The 13,290-nt window shown below is 43.1% G+C and overlaps 1 protein-coding gene and 1 long non-coding RNA gene across 4 annotated transcripts in view; one reads left to right on the top strand and one right to left on the bottom strand.

Moving 5' to 3' along the window:
* Window positions 1–13,290, bottom strand: part of prkar1b (protein kinase, cAMP-dependent, regulatory, type I, beta) — an 83,972-nt gene that overhangs the window by 32,244 nt on the left and 38,438 nt on the right. The window lies entirely within an intron of this gene.
* The window catches only part of LOC141781156 (uncharacterized), a 77,626-nt gene that overhangs the window by 28,782 nt on the left and 35,554 nt on the right, over window positions 1–13,290 (top strand). The gene's annotated exons all lie outside the window — the stretch shown is intronic.

Below are 13,290 nucleotides of genomic sequence, written 5' to 3'. Positions count from 1 at the left end.
AAGCCTCAGCCACTCTCTCCGCATCTTTACATCGTATTAGTGCTGCACACGGCTTAAACATGACTCTGTGTTGTTTCAGCACATGATCAAAGCTCCTTATCTCTGAGGGTATCTTTTTGAAAGAGGCGCTGAGAAAACAAACAAGATGTCGGCTGCGCCTAAGCACTTAATTTGTGTTTCAGCCCGGCAGGGAAAAAGCGTCTGTTAGGCTGCTCCTAATCGGGCCGTTTAAATGCATGAAGCCTCGGCAGATTAAAGCTCCACTGCTTGAGATGTGTTGGGACAAGAGGGAAAAAAAACTCGGTATCCTTCCTCTCCTCCTCCTCCTCCTCCTCTCTGCCCGTCTCTCACCTTCGGGGTGTATTTATCTATCTAATCAGTTGCATACCACCCCGTCTCATAGAGAAATATAGAAAAAACAATAAGAGGGTCAGGCATATCAAAGACGTACGAGACCTGCCGAGTGAATGTGGGGGCAGGTTTGAGCCCGTTCCGTGTATGTCACTGAATGTGTGCATTGCCTATGAAAACACACAGGTTTGTACAAAATAATGTGTGGGTGTTGAATATGTCTATGCTCATACACAGCGCTTGGAATTGAAAAGGCTTACACAGACACACCTTGCCGCACATTAAAGTGTTGCTGTACATGGTCCTCCCCGGTGAAAAACAAAAAACTGCAGGTCAACAGATGTTGGGGAGAGATCTGAGGATGTTATTGAGTGGTTTGGAAGTGAACGGACCCTGCTGGTATTTGTTTATGTGACACTGAATAAAAAGCAGACTTAAGAAGGTGGACTTGGGCCAACTACACCCACAGGTAGGCCCTGTGCGATGCAGCTGGTCACTGACTCACACACACACACACACACACACACTAGTGTACAAAAAAACTCTCTCTTTGAAGTGCAAAAGTTAAAAAATGCATGGACACACTTACTCTAATATTCAATACAGCCTCCATATTTGCACGTGGTACCATGCATGCAACCAGTGCAACACACACACACACACACAGACAGCATATTTAAGCACAGGCATTCCCGACGAAATCACGCATACTGGCACTCTCATATGACACGCAAGCTCGCTCGCTTTGATGGTGATTAGTCAGAGCAACATCTGCAAGTGCCCTCAACCCTTCTCACATCTGCGACCACCTGCGCTCGGCATGGAGTCTGTTTATCCAGGGAGCTGGTCACGTAATAACTAATAATGTGTAGTCTATGAAAATAATTAGCTCAGCAAAAGAGGAAAGTCAACAGGGAAGACCAAGTAAAACATGAAAACAGAGTAAAAGTACTGAGGGAAAATCAGCACATACGTGAATTCTGTAGGGATGCCAGAAATGTAGTAGTTGATATCAATACAAGTGAAATTCCACGATTCTCGATACTCAATTCGATATCACGGTAAAAACCAAACAAAAACCAAACAACAAATCCCATGTACTTCAACATACACTCCTTTATTACCGTTTGCATACTGTTTTTTGCAAATTAATTATTAATTAAAACCAAAAACTACATTTGACAAGACTACATTTCAATATATCATGTTATAATTTACCGTCGCCCAATTTTTTGCGCTTCGCCCTCATTTTACTGAATTGAGCTTAAATGCATCATGATGTAACTCAATGCACCCTCCGTACGTTAGCTGTTAGCTCTGTTATTCAGCCAAGCAGGACTGTGCTGCCCACCGGCTGCTAACAGGTGATGTTACCTAGCTCTCCTACTGCCGAGTTCAACCATAGACTGTATATAAAGATGGAAAGACTTCCTTCTTCTGTACAGAAGTGAAGCAAAAATATCCTGGATACGGGAGCTGACGTCTTGAGATTTTTACGTCATTTGGAGCCAGAGTCTGCGCCCACACAACCGCCTTAACCAATTGCAAGCCGAGCACGGCCGCAGCTATCAGAAAAATTAACACTTGAACATAAATCAGTGTGATAAGAACTACCTTAAATGACAGAAACCATCTTTGGGAAAAATTTATTTGACGTGTACTTTGACTTTTTAGTTTGGCTCATACGCTAACATGGAGGAGGCGGGCTTTATGACCTATACTGCAGCCAGCCACCAGGGGGCGATCAAGATGTTTTGGCTTCACTTTTGGGGAGCTGTCATGTCGTCAATTTTTATATACAGTCTATGGTATGAACACAAATTTGTTGTTCCCGGAATGCCGTTAGTCTGGAGCCCCGATCCCCGGTACCTACAGTGCTGTAGAATAACAAGTTCGGTTACGTTTTCAGAATTTTTGGCATCAGCTTGCGCCGTAGTATCGGCTCTTGTGATATCTCTAAAATTATGTTAAAATCGTACCAAAATATATTCCAATCCCATCTAACTATATAGGTTGTACTTTGGTATGAGCCCTTTCGTAGTGGTGATGATGATGCTGTTGATGATGATGCATCACGCACACGGTCATAGCGAGAGGATCAAAGGCGAGCAAACCTGCGCTCACGTAATTACCCATGACCACCTCTTTCTCTCTCTCTCTCTCTCTCCATGCCCGGCCTCTCGCTGAATGCATCGGTGAGCCCAACAAAGACACTTACGCAGGTAATTACTTCCCCTCGTCTCTACCTGTCTCTCTTTCCCTTTCTTCGTCCCCGACTTCCTCCCTGTCTGTTCTCCATCACTTTTTCTCTTCCTCTCCCCTCTCAATTACCCCTTTCTTCCCTCTAATTCTCTCGCCGCACCGCCTATTTCCCCTCATCTCTCGGTCTATCGCCCCCCCCCTCCCTGGCTGTCCCAGATGAAGCGATTAATCTTGTCCTTTCCGCTACCTGTAGCCCCTCTGACCTTATATAAAGGCAAAGCAGCAACCCCCTAACAATGGATGTGCTGTTCTGACAGAGACAGACAGAAAGAGAGAGACAGACAGAGGGACCCTGCGGACTCTGAGGGGGCTTAGGAAGTTCACCTCCACCCTCGGGAGGGAGACGAGGCTTGTGTCATGGTTCAGATATGTGGAGATACTTCCCTGCTACACATGTGCACACGCATGTAAGAACATATACTAAAAAAAAAATGCATCCATGTAAATGCCCAACTGGTAATTATTGTCACACAATCCTCGCTGACATCATTCCGACCTTATTTGAAATTCTTACAATCCATCCCCCTGTGCATACACACGGATGACATCACATAGATGTGTAGTGCTTGTAGGGAGTTGCAGCTATAGAGATAATGGCACTTCTGTAATAATGCTTTGCTGTCACAGCAGCGAAGCAGCAGTTTTAAGTTCTAGGGAAAAAGACCGACGACGCCAAAAGATGCAGTCATGGGGTGGAATTGACATCAAAATGGACACAATTAGAGAGAAGAGACACCTTTATGTGACGCCCTGCATTGCTTTGTGTTGTGCTCATCGTCAAACTACGGTTCTTCTAGTCAGAAGCTGCCACGTCAGGCTGTACAACACATTGAGTATCTGTATGTGTGTTTGTCTGAGAATGAATGGAAAAAGCTTATGTGCGCCTTCACTCTCTCTTACAAACACGCACACAAACAACAGCCTATTATTGCTCTAAAACACCCATAAAAATGTGGTTAGCTCGGGGGATTTTGGTCTTTAATGAAATAAAATCAGGCCTGCTTGTTGTTCTTCCTAGCTGGCGTTGACTGCCTCTCTCTCTCTCGCTGCCCTCTTCCCTCCTTCCTCTTAATCTCTCCTACAACACAGCTGTTTATTTGTTCAGCAGCAGACGTCTTATCTCTTACAATACCACCTCAACACACAGCACTGCCATTACACCGTTAACACCAGCGCAGCGTGCCGCCGTTTCTTTGTGTTACTTAATGGGCCGCAGAATGTTGGGTTACACAAGCTCTTAATGGGGAACCTATCCACTCGTCTGCGTGGAACCAAAACAGTCAACAAACTACCGCCGCGTACGGGAACTTCCCAGCTCTCCAAGCTGCGTCTCGGGCTTGGCAGCGAAGTGGCCGCTGGTTTGGCTCAGCGGCACAAGTGCTTGAATGATTAATTTTCACTACCACAGTTGATAGTAATTCAGATTGCTGATTCTGGCAAATCAGAACAATAGTCTTTGTTTTGTAAGTCTACACAATCCCGTGATATAAGTGCGGGCCTGAGGACGCCAAGTGTACACTTGATTTGTATAATGTGTGTAAGATTTGTAAGGGCAGCAGGGTGACATGGTGATCCTTCACCTGGAAAGACAAAGTTCAACAACAGCTGCCTGACTCTGATCTCCATGTAGATGCAGTAGAACAAAACCAATCAACCATACAAGGTTACAATGATCTGTCTACAAATATACACCTGTAAAAGGTTTCATCCCTTACTTACATGGTCATATTCTGGAGCAGCGTAACCACTTCCAGTGTGACGTAACTTAAACACAATCTTTTCCTAAACCTAACTAAGTAGTTATGTTGCCTAAACCTAACTAAGTTGTTTCCTGTGAAGACGGAAGTTTATTTTGAAAAGACTGGAAGGGAAATGCTGGACATTCGTAGGAAAACACATGAAAAAATAGGAACCGTTGTACGAGAATACGTTGCTTGCGGCCACTAAGAGGCCGATATTATAATGAGTAATCTATGAGATGGACATTATGTTTTAGGAGTTCTGCCAGCTGGGACTCCCCAACACCTGAATGAATGGTTAAACAGAATCTATGCTGCGTACTTACTGATGTCCATCTACAAAGCTCTTGTGCACATTCCCAACAACTTGAACTAGAGCGGCAGGTTGCTATATAAAGAACACAGTACTGCTGTTTGTTTGGCTTCCAGGTGAAGAGTTGTGATTAGTCAGCACAATGTGACCGACTCACTCAAAATAAAAGCATGAAAACATATTCACTGATGATGGAGGCTAACAGAATTGTTTACTAGCTTGTGGTGTGACTCATTCCGGGTATATCACAGTAAGATGGAAAATATCTTTATGAGGCTGACTAAGTGGTGTACAGTTTAAAGTTTAAAGTTGAGCACCGCCAGCCAAAGTTACTCACACGGAACAACCAACTGAGCTCTGGTAGTGTGGCCATAATGACATTTGTTTTTTAAAACCATCTCATTACATAAGCACATACACCCACTGGTGCACTCACACACCGCTGACAATAGTATGACAGTGAGTGAGAGAGAGAAAGGAGAGAGATGAAGGAGGTGTAATTATACGGCACTGAAGCATTCAGGGAGGATATTTATGACATGAAAGCTCTTGGCGCGTGCCCCGTCTCTCCCTGGAGGCCCAGCGAAAAATGGAGGGGCCGGGCCGTCGTGCCAGCTGCTGCCCATTTCTGCACATCGGCCTCCAAACTCCAAGAGAAGTGTGGAAGTGTTGTGTCTCACTTAATCAAGACACGTGGCAAAGATCCCCTCCGACCACCAAATCACAACCGGCGACCAACTTTTAAAACTACGGCGGTGATGTTGAACAACAGAAGCGGGCAAGATACTTCATAAAAAAAACAGCTATAGAATGATTTCATTTTGTAGAACTGTTATTCTTAAACTCCTGTTAATGTGCATTCATATATCTTGTGATTAACACAAGTTGATTATGGTTTGTTTCTGCTAAAAGAAGTTTTTCTTGCACATTGCAAAGTCTTATCAACAGAGACAATGAAAAGTGTAGGAAAAGCATACTCCAGATAGCAGAGAATTTTAATCTTTACATTTTAATCATCATTTTATCGAAGTAGATGTTTGTGCAAGATTTGAAGAAATTCCCTCAAGGCGTTCCTGAGATATCGCTTTCATGAGAATGGTACGGACGTAAGGTGACCTTTTTCTGGTGACTTTGGTCAAGGCGCTCCAGAGATATCACAAAAAATGGGATGGACGTGAGGCCACAGTGACCTTTCACCACCAAAAATCTAATCAGTTCATCCTTGAGTCCAACTGGACGTGTGACAAATTTGCGCGCTCACGAAAATGGGACGGACGGACGGACGGACGGACGGACGGACGGACGGACAGACAGACGGACGCACAGACAAACATAATGCCTCCACGCCTGCGACAGAAAACAAATACCAAAGCTAAATACTGTTATTTTTATCCATACTGACATAAGGTGACCTTGACATTTGACCTTTTTGCACCAAATTCGAATCAGTTCCTACTTGAGTCCAAGTGGAAGTTCGTTCCAAATTTGAAGAAATTTGCTTGTGTTTCCGAGATATCGTGAGGTCACAGTGACTTTTGACCACCAAGTTTTAATCAGTTCATCCCTGAGTCCAGGTGGATGTTTGTGCCAAATGTGCACAGAATATTTGAAAACATAATGCCTCCAGAGGCGACAGAGAACAAATACCGAAGATACATGCAGTTATTTTTATCCACACTGTTGAATATTTCCCCTCTGGTGCTCGGGGTCCTATTATTTGTCTGAGCTGAACTGGCCCATACTGTGAGTGTACAGACAGCACAAAGGTGGTCCTGGAGGTTTACAGGTGGACATAAGACTTTACGGCTGGTGGCAATGACCACTTAGAGACGGTCAACAATGTGGGAGGAGAGACGAGAAAGAGAACCTTCTCTTTTCTAAAGCTCAACTGGCCGTTTCCCAATCTGCCCTTGGCTTCGGTCCTGGGGGCTCTGATAAACATCATAAGCTCCAAAACACACTTAGTGTTCTTTTACTTTGCAATGGCCCATTGCACACTGAAAACTTTTGAAAATCTTTAACAGAATTTAAAAAGGCTTCGGACTTATATTTCTGTCTCTAATCTGAGATCTAATGGGGGCTAACGTTTGCATACTTGGAGGTCTAATAAAGAGGTCTAGTTAGAGTAAGCTGTGTGATTAAAAGTTGTATTTAAAACCAACAGAAGGCAGCGAGCACACTGTGTTAAACCCACACACCTGGCCCCGGTGGGTTTATAAGGGGTGTAAACCTGGATGCATCCTGTTGCCTCAAAGTGTAGACTTGTGTCTATATATGTGTGCAGTGCAGTAGCAGAGCACCTGAGGGCCGGGGCTGGTGATCTGTGTGACCTGTACACTAAACCTGCTGAAGGAAACTGTTGTTTATATGTACTGCAATGATTAGACCACCTGAGAGAAAGACAAGAAGAAGTCTAATCTCTTACTTCAAGTGCAGTGGTGAGGTGCATATTTTTCTTAGTTTGTACAATTTCTGTCTGACATGTTACACGTGGATAATAAAAAGAAAAGTACAACATCTACTTGTCTAATCTGTATTTTTAAGCATTAATACAGTGCCTTTTAGAAGCCAGACTACTAGGGCTGGAACAATACAACTATCTCCCGATTCGATACTATCACGATACCTTGGTGCCCATTCGATATGTATTGTGATTTTTAAGTATTGCGATTGGATATTACGATTTATTGCAATTTTTGTTAACTTTTTAAACACTAGACCATGGGGAAAAGTTAAATCATAAACTTCTAGGGACTTTTACTTTGAAAATATCTAAATTAATACGGTAAGAATGTTTGATTTTCAGCATGTCAGAAGTTATTACATTATTTACAGCAACCCAAAAATCAAAGAGTAAAGACATTTCCCTCATAAATTGGTGGTATTTTCTTTTTAATTTATAAAAGACGTGATGTTTTATACTTCTGGTAAATATAATTAAATCAATCTTATTTATTTAACGTTGCCTGTCCATGACAGAGTTAGCATGCAGCTTTAGTCGTGATGTCTAGCTCTGCTTTTCCTGGCAATGTGTGAAACCCAAAGTGTTTCCATACTTTACTGGATGTGTAGTGTTTACCACGCTGGATTGATCAAGTTTGTTTTGGTTGACGGATACGGAACGAATATGACGTCACGTTACTCAGACTGTAACAATAAAAGCGGTAACTTCCTTCTACCTCCGCATAGACTCAAATGAAGCAAATATATCGATTCTGGCATTAAAAAGTCTATTTCAAAATCCTAAAAAAAAAATTGCGATACATATTTGAATCGATTATTTTCCCACCCCTACTGACTACACCCCGCAAGCTTGTTTATTGTGCTTATAGATGTCTGGAGAACTGATTCAGCCTGGCTAAATACATACTGGACCAGTCAGCAAACTATGTGGAGTGTTTAGCTGGTGATGTGATACACCACCTCTATGAACTCCCACGCCTCATTAAAATCTACAGTAGCTGTTACTGATATAAAATGAAACACAGTTCTGCAGCTCCACGGCCCGTTTCTCGCCTCAAATTTATTCAGAAACTGATTTTGGAGAACAGTCAAGACATTCCCGAAACAGCTGCCCTCTTTTTGCACTTTGAAAATCAGACTCAAAAGGGTCATTGACAGATGAGCAAGTGGTGCATTCTTCCAATTAAATTGCAGGAGGATGAAGTATGAGACATCACTCCTCTGAATTTTGCCAACATCCGACCAGCAGTGTCTGAGATGTGAGATGACTGTATTAACTAATAAATCCAGGAGCCTGTGTTACTATGGTGACTGCTCCGTGGTAAACACTTCACACACTAATAATGTTGTAAATGCTGACAATGATTCAAACAAACACAAGCGATACCTTGCATAACAGAGAAGGAGGGAGAGACTAACTGACACAGTAGCTTTCCTGAAACCTTTGAGCCTAATTGAAGCAGTAGTCCTCAGATAAAATACCAGACTGAACTACCACTGTGGCACCTTGGACTCTGCTAGCCTGCCAATGCCAACTTCATGAGAGGGCAAATCCGGCCTTATCACGTCCTCACCATGCCCAGTGCCTACAGTGGAGCTCTGACACTTTCCTCACACTGTTGTGTCGCTGGCATGGCAACAGGAAGGCCTGGAAGTGCTGCTTTAGAGGTAGAGGAGAGAGAGGTTTGATTGAGAAGAGCACACAGTGCTGTTGAGAAGCAGCCAGCTGATACCAGACAGCTTAGGCCTTCTACCAGACTGAGCTTAATGAACACCTTGTTCACACTCACTTGGACATAAACAAACATTACTCATATACACAAGCTTAAATAAAGCTATTTTACCACAATTTCCAACAGTTTTAACTAGAGCTATTGAAGTTTAATTTGTTTTAACGCCACTAATTTCTTTAACGCAATAACACAACTTGCTGTAGGTTGTAGTGGGCTCAGTTTTAAAGTTAGGGTGAAGATTATATGAAACTAGAAAAACTAATGAATCAATTGGTATCAACCATGTCATACTAACTTGTCAAGAAGGAGGCTAAATAACGCTCCAAACGAACGCTAAACTTTGGCGAGGAAAAACTGTCATGGCCATTTTCAAAGGGGTCCCTTGACCTCTGACCTCCAGATATGTGAATGAAAATGGGTTCTATGGGTACCCACGAGTCTCCCCTTTACAGACATGCCCACTTTATGATTATCACATGCAGTTTGGGGCAAGTCATAGTCAAGTCAGCACACTGACACACTGACAGCTGTTGTTGCCTGTTGGGCTGCAGTTTGCCATGTTATGATTTGAGCATATTGTTTATGCTAAATGCAGTACCTGAGAGGGTTTCTGGACAATATTGTAATTGTTTTGTGTTGATAATTGATTTACAATAATAAATATATACATACATTTGCATAAAGCAAGCATATTTGCCCACTCCCATGTGATTAAGTGTATTAAATACTTAATAAATCTCCTATTTAAAGGTCACATATTATGCAAAATGCACTTTTCCATGTCTTTTAAACATCAATATCTGTCCCCAGTGTGTCTACAGGCCACCATAGTATCATAAAAGACCATCCTCTCTCTTTTTCTCCTCCTCCGTTTGTCCGGAAATGGGTGCAGAAAAAAAAATCGCTTTTTTTCCTTCTCTTCTGACGTCATTAGAGAAATGCAAGCCATGTAAGGGTTTCCTGGTCGAACCAGAGAGAACCTTCAGTAGCTGACCCCGCCCCACAGCGCGTCACTGTCTCTCCTCCTCAACCGAACTTGAGCAAAGTCTGCAAGAACCAGCAGAACAGGCTTCATGTACTCCCATCATCTAAATATAACATGTTCTTTCACAAAGGCTTTATGTAATTACACTGTTTAAACAGATGATATTTATATATTATATATATTTGATGTCATGCATGTAGCAGAGTACAGGTAGTAAATAGTGACTTGTAAGCAACACAACACATTTCTGTTTCACAGTCAAACTTTATTTGAGTTGACAATATTAATTATTCACAGCATTTGTAATCATCTCACCTGTTAGTTAGTTATGTGACATGGTACAGGAGAAAGTCTTCAGCTCTGGTAAACTATGGTAAGCTAAGCTCCGGTGGTCTGTAGTCATGGTAACACAGAGACAGCTACTACTGTAAATAATATACCATTACTCTGATCTTCCATACATTTATCTTTTAGCAGAAATAATGAACTGACTACTGTTTCACATCTTCTATTTTCCACCCTGATGGTCGCTGTGTTTACACACCGTGTCATAGCGGTAGCATGTAGCTAACCCGTTAGCATGTAGCTACATGCTAACGGGTTAGCTCTGTATCTCCCATCTGCTTTCAGCTATCTGCTCTCCTCTGGGATGATTCTGTCGGTCATTTCTCACAGATGGATCTGTAAAGACAGACGTAAAACAGAGTGTATGTTTACGGTTTACAGAGTTGATGCATGAGGTAAACACTGAGTTAACTAACAGAGCTATAAATAGTATTATTTACCTGAGAGAAACCGTCAGGAAAACCTGGAATCTGGACCGCAGATGTTCATCATGTGTCGCCGATTTCTGATCAGATTCCTCCGGTAACGTGCGCTGGGTGAAGTTTCTGGTTTATAAACTTTAAAGTGGTTTATAAGCTCTATTCTAGCTGCTATCTCTCCACTCGTCTCTCTCTCTCGAGAGAGCTTCTCCGGGAGGGAGGGGGAGTGTGACGCTGTTGTTGTTGAGGAAGTTTGATTGACAGAAAACGCTGACCAATCAGAGCAGAGTGGGAGGAGACAGGCTGTGAATCAGTGGTTTTCAGACAGAGGCTGAATTAGGCTCTGAGGCAGGCAGACTCAGGCTGCAGTATGAGAAGAATAAAGGGTTTTTTGAACATTGCAGCATGTAAACATGTTCTAGTGCAACATTAAAATACATCTATGAACCTGGAAATGAGCATAATATGTGACCTTTAAGGTACATTTTGAACAGATAAATCATGTGCGATTAATCGTGATTACTATGGACAATCATCCGATTAAATATTTGAATCGGTTCACAGCCTTAATTTTAACAGTCTCATACAATCTCATTCTTCTGCTGTGAATACTGCTTGCAACACACCCATTCACAAGTTTAGACATTCAGGTTGGCATCAGGGAGGTGAGTTGCGTGGCAGCAGAAGAAAGGAAGAGGAAAAGAGCAAAGGAGCGGTTGATGGGAGGATGTGAGGAGAAATGAGGATGTGTTATAGGGCGTAGAACAAACACCGAATACTTTGACGGGATCTCGATTGTAAATAAACGCCTCATCATCGGAGTCTTTGATGTTTGGAATCACAGGATTATTGCACGCTACTGCAGAGAATAGCTGAATCATTTTCCAGGGAAAGTGCTGGTGATACAGTAGCTAAGGTTACTTGTAGGTCACATGTATTTCCTCCTTCTCTCCTGTGTCGTGTCTATAAATAATTTTAACGATTTTAGCAGGATTAAGAAAAGACATAAAAACACGTCTGACTCACACGTTTCAGGTGCGATGGATAGAGGTTCCTTGCTTCCCTCTGTGTGTGTGTGTGTGTGTGTGTGTGTGACAGGGCTGTTTAACAGACCTACCTGATGATCTAACAACACACCACCTGCTGATGCAGCCATGATGTCAGCCTCAAAACATCACAAACATGTCCAACCCTGCAATCACTCCCATTCTTTCCTCTCCCTTTCTTTCCTTTTCCCTCCAGACATTTGCTCAGTGGAGAGATTACAACATGATTAACTGGACTAAAACGTGTTTATTCCTCCGCTCACCTTAAAGCTGCAGCGGGTAGAAATGGAGCAAATATGATTAAAACAAGTTTGTCACTTTATCCTGACAGTAGAGCGTGAGACAGGTAATCTGAAAAAATCATGTGCCTCTGTGTCCTACGGTGCTCCAAATGGTATCTGCAGGATTTCACAGACTGGAGGAAAACAACCAGTCAGAGCCGATCTGGAGCCTGCCGTCTCTGAGCAGCTGTCAATCACTTGTGAACTCCAATCAAACGATCAAACTAGGCAGCGCTGATCAAATATGAATCAATATTCTGTTACTGTAATGCCTATTTCTCGCCTCAAATGTGTTCAGAAACATCTTGTAGTGTACTGCTTAGCTGTAAAATGAGAATGTTTGTGACCCGGCAGCCATGTTGAGATCATGGATGTGTAAAGAGAACGGGATACAGCGTTGGAGGCGGGGCCTCGTTCATTCCTAGGAAAGTTGCTCAGTGGCGCATGAAGCCAAAATGGCTCGACTTCCGACTAGAAAAGTACCCGTATCTTCCGACGATCTTCCGCATCCATTGGGCCCATGGAGCAGGCGCAGTAGCGTCCTCTCGGTCAACAACCGTCACGCTGTCGTCACGGCTTGCTAACTCCGCCTCCCAGCCCTCGCTCCAGCCTCGGTCTGGGTCTCACTCACATGAACGAAGGAAAGGAAATAACTCTGGATTCGGCTATTAGTGCATTTTACAACTTTTAGGACAATCAATTTAGTTACAGACGTCTCTTTCCTAATGTAAGTCTATGGGAAAAAAACGTTTTGGGCCCAATGGCATCACGTGACGGAAAGGGAAGTTGTAATACCGCCGTTTGACCACTATGAAAATTGGCATCAACGACCGGCGCACTTCCTGGGGGCCAATGGGAACGCCCTCTCTGAAATATGACCTGTGATTGATCGAAGTCTTCCGTCACGGCCTAGATTTTTTAAAGCCTGAAAACAGAGCCATGAGGAGGTGTAGAAATCTAGTTTTCTCTCAGAACACTTGATTTACAATATGCTGAAAGGTTATTATGGAATTTTTGCCCAATGATGCCAAAAACGTTCTTCCTACTGCAGCTTTAACTCGTTTTCCTCGTGCTCATCTCCGTCCACTTCAGTACTAGCGTTTTCACACTTTCCTAAAGCTGCCCTCCGTCTCCGGCGTTTGTTGCCCCAGGACAGGAAAAAGCGAGCGCTTCCTCCACTTAGAGAGAAAAAAGGGGTCAGGCTGAATCAGGCGCTGACAGGACTAAGCCTCTATACCTCTCTGATGTGTCTACAGGGGACGTGTCACTGCATAGAGAGAGAGAGAGAGACATATTCTCTTCCTCACCAGAGATAGAAATGCACACACAGACGTACACATATCCTGACACGTC

Source organism: Sebastes fasciatus, chromosome 13 (assembly GCF_043250625.1).
Source record: "Sebastes fasciatus isolate fSebFas1 chromosome 13, fSebFas1.pri, whole genome shotgun sequence".
Taxonomy (NCBI): domain Eukaryota; kingdom Metazoa; phylum Chordata; class Actinopteri; order Perciformes; family Sebastidae; genus Sebastes; species Sebastes fasciatus.
The sequence above is the reverse complement of the archived record's forward strand: the minus strand, read 5'-3'. Positions and strand labels throughout refer to the sequence as shown.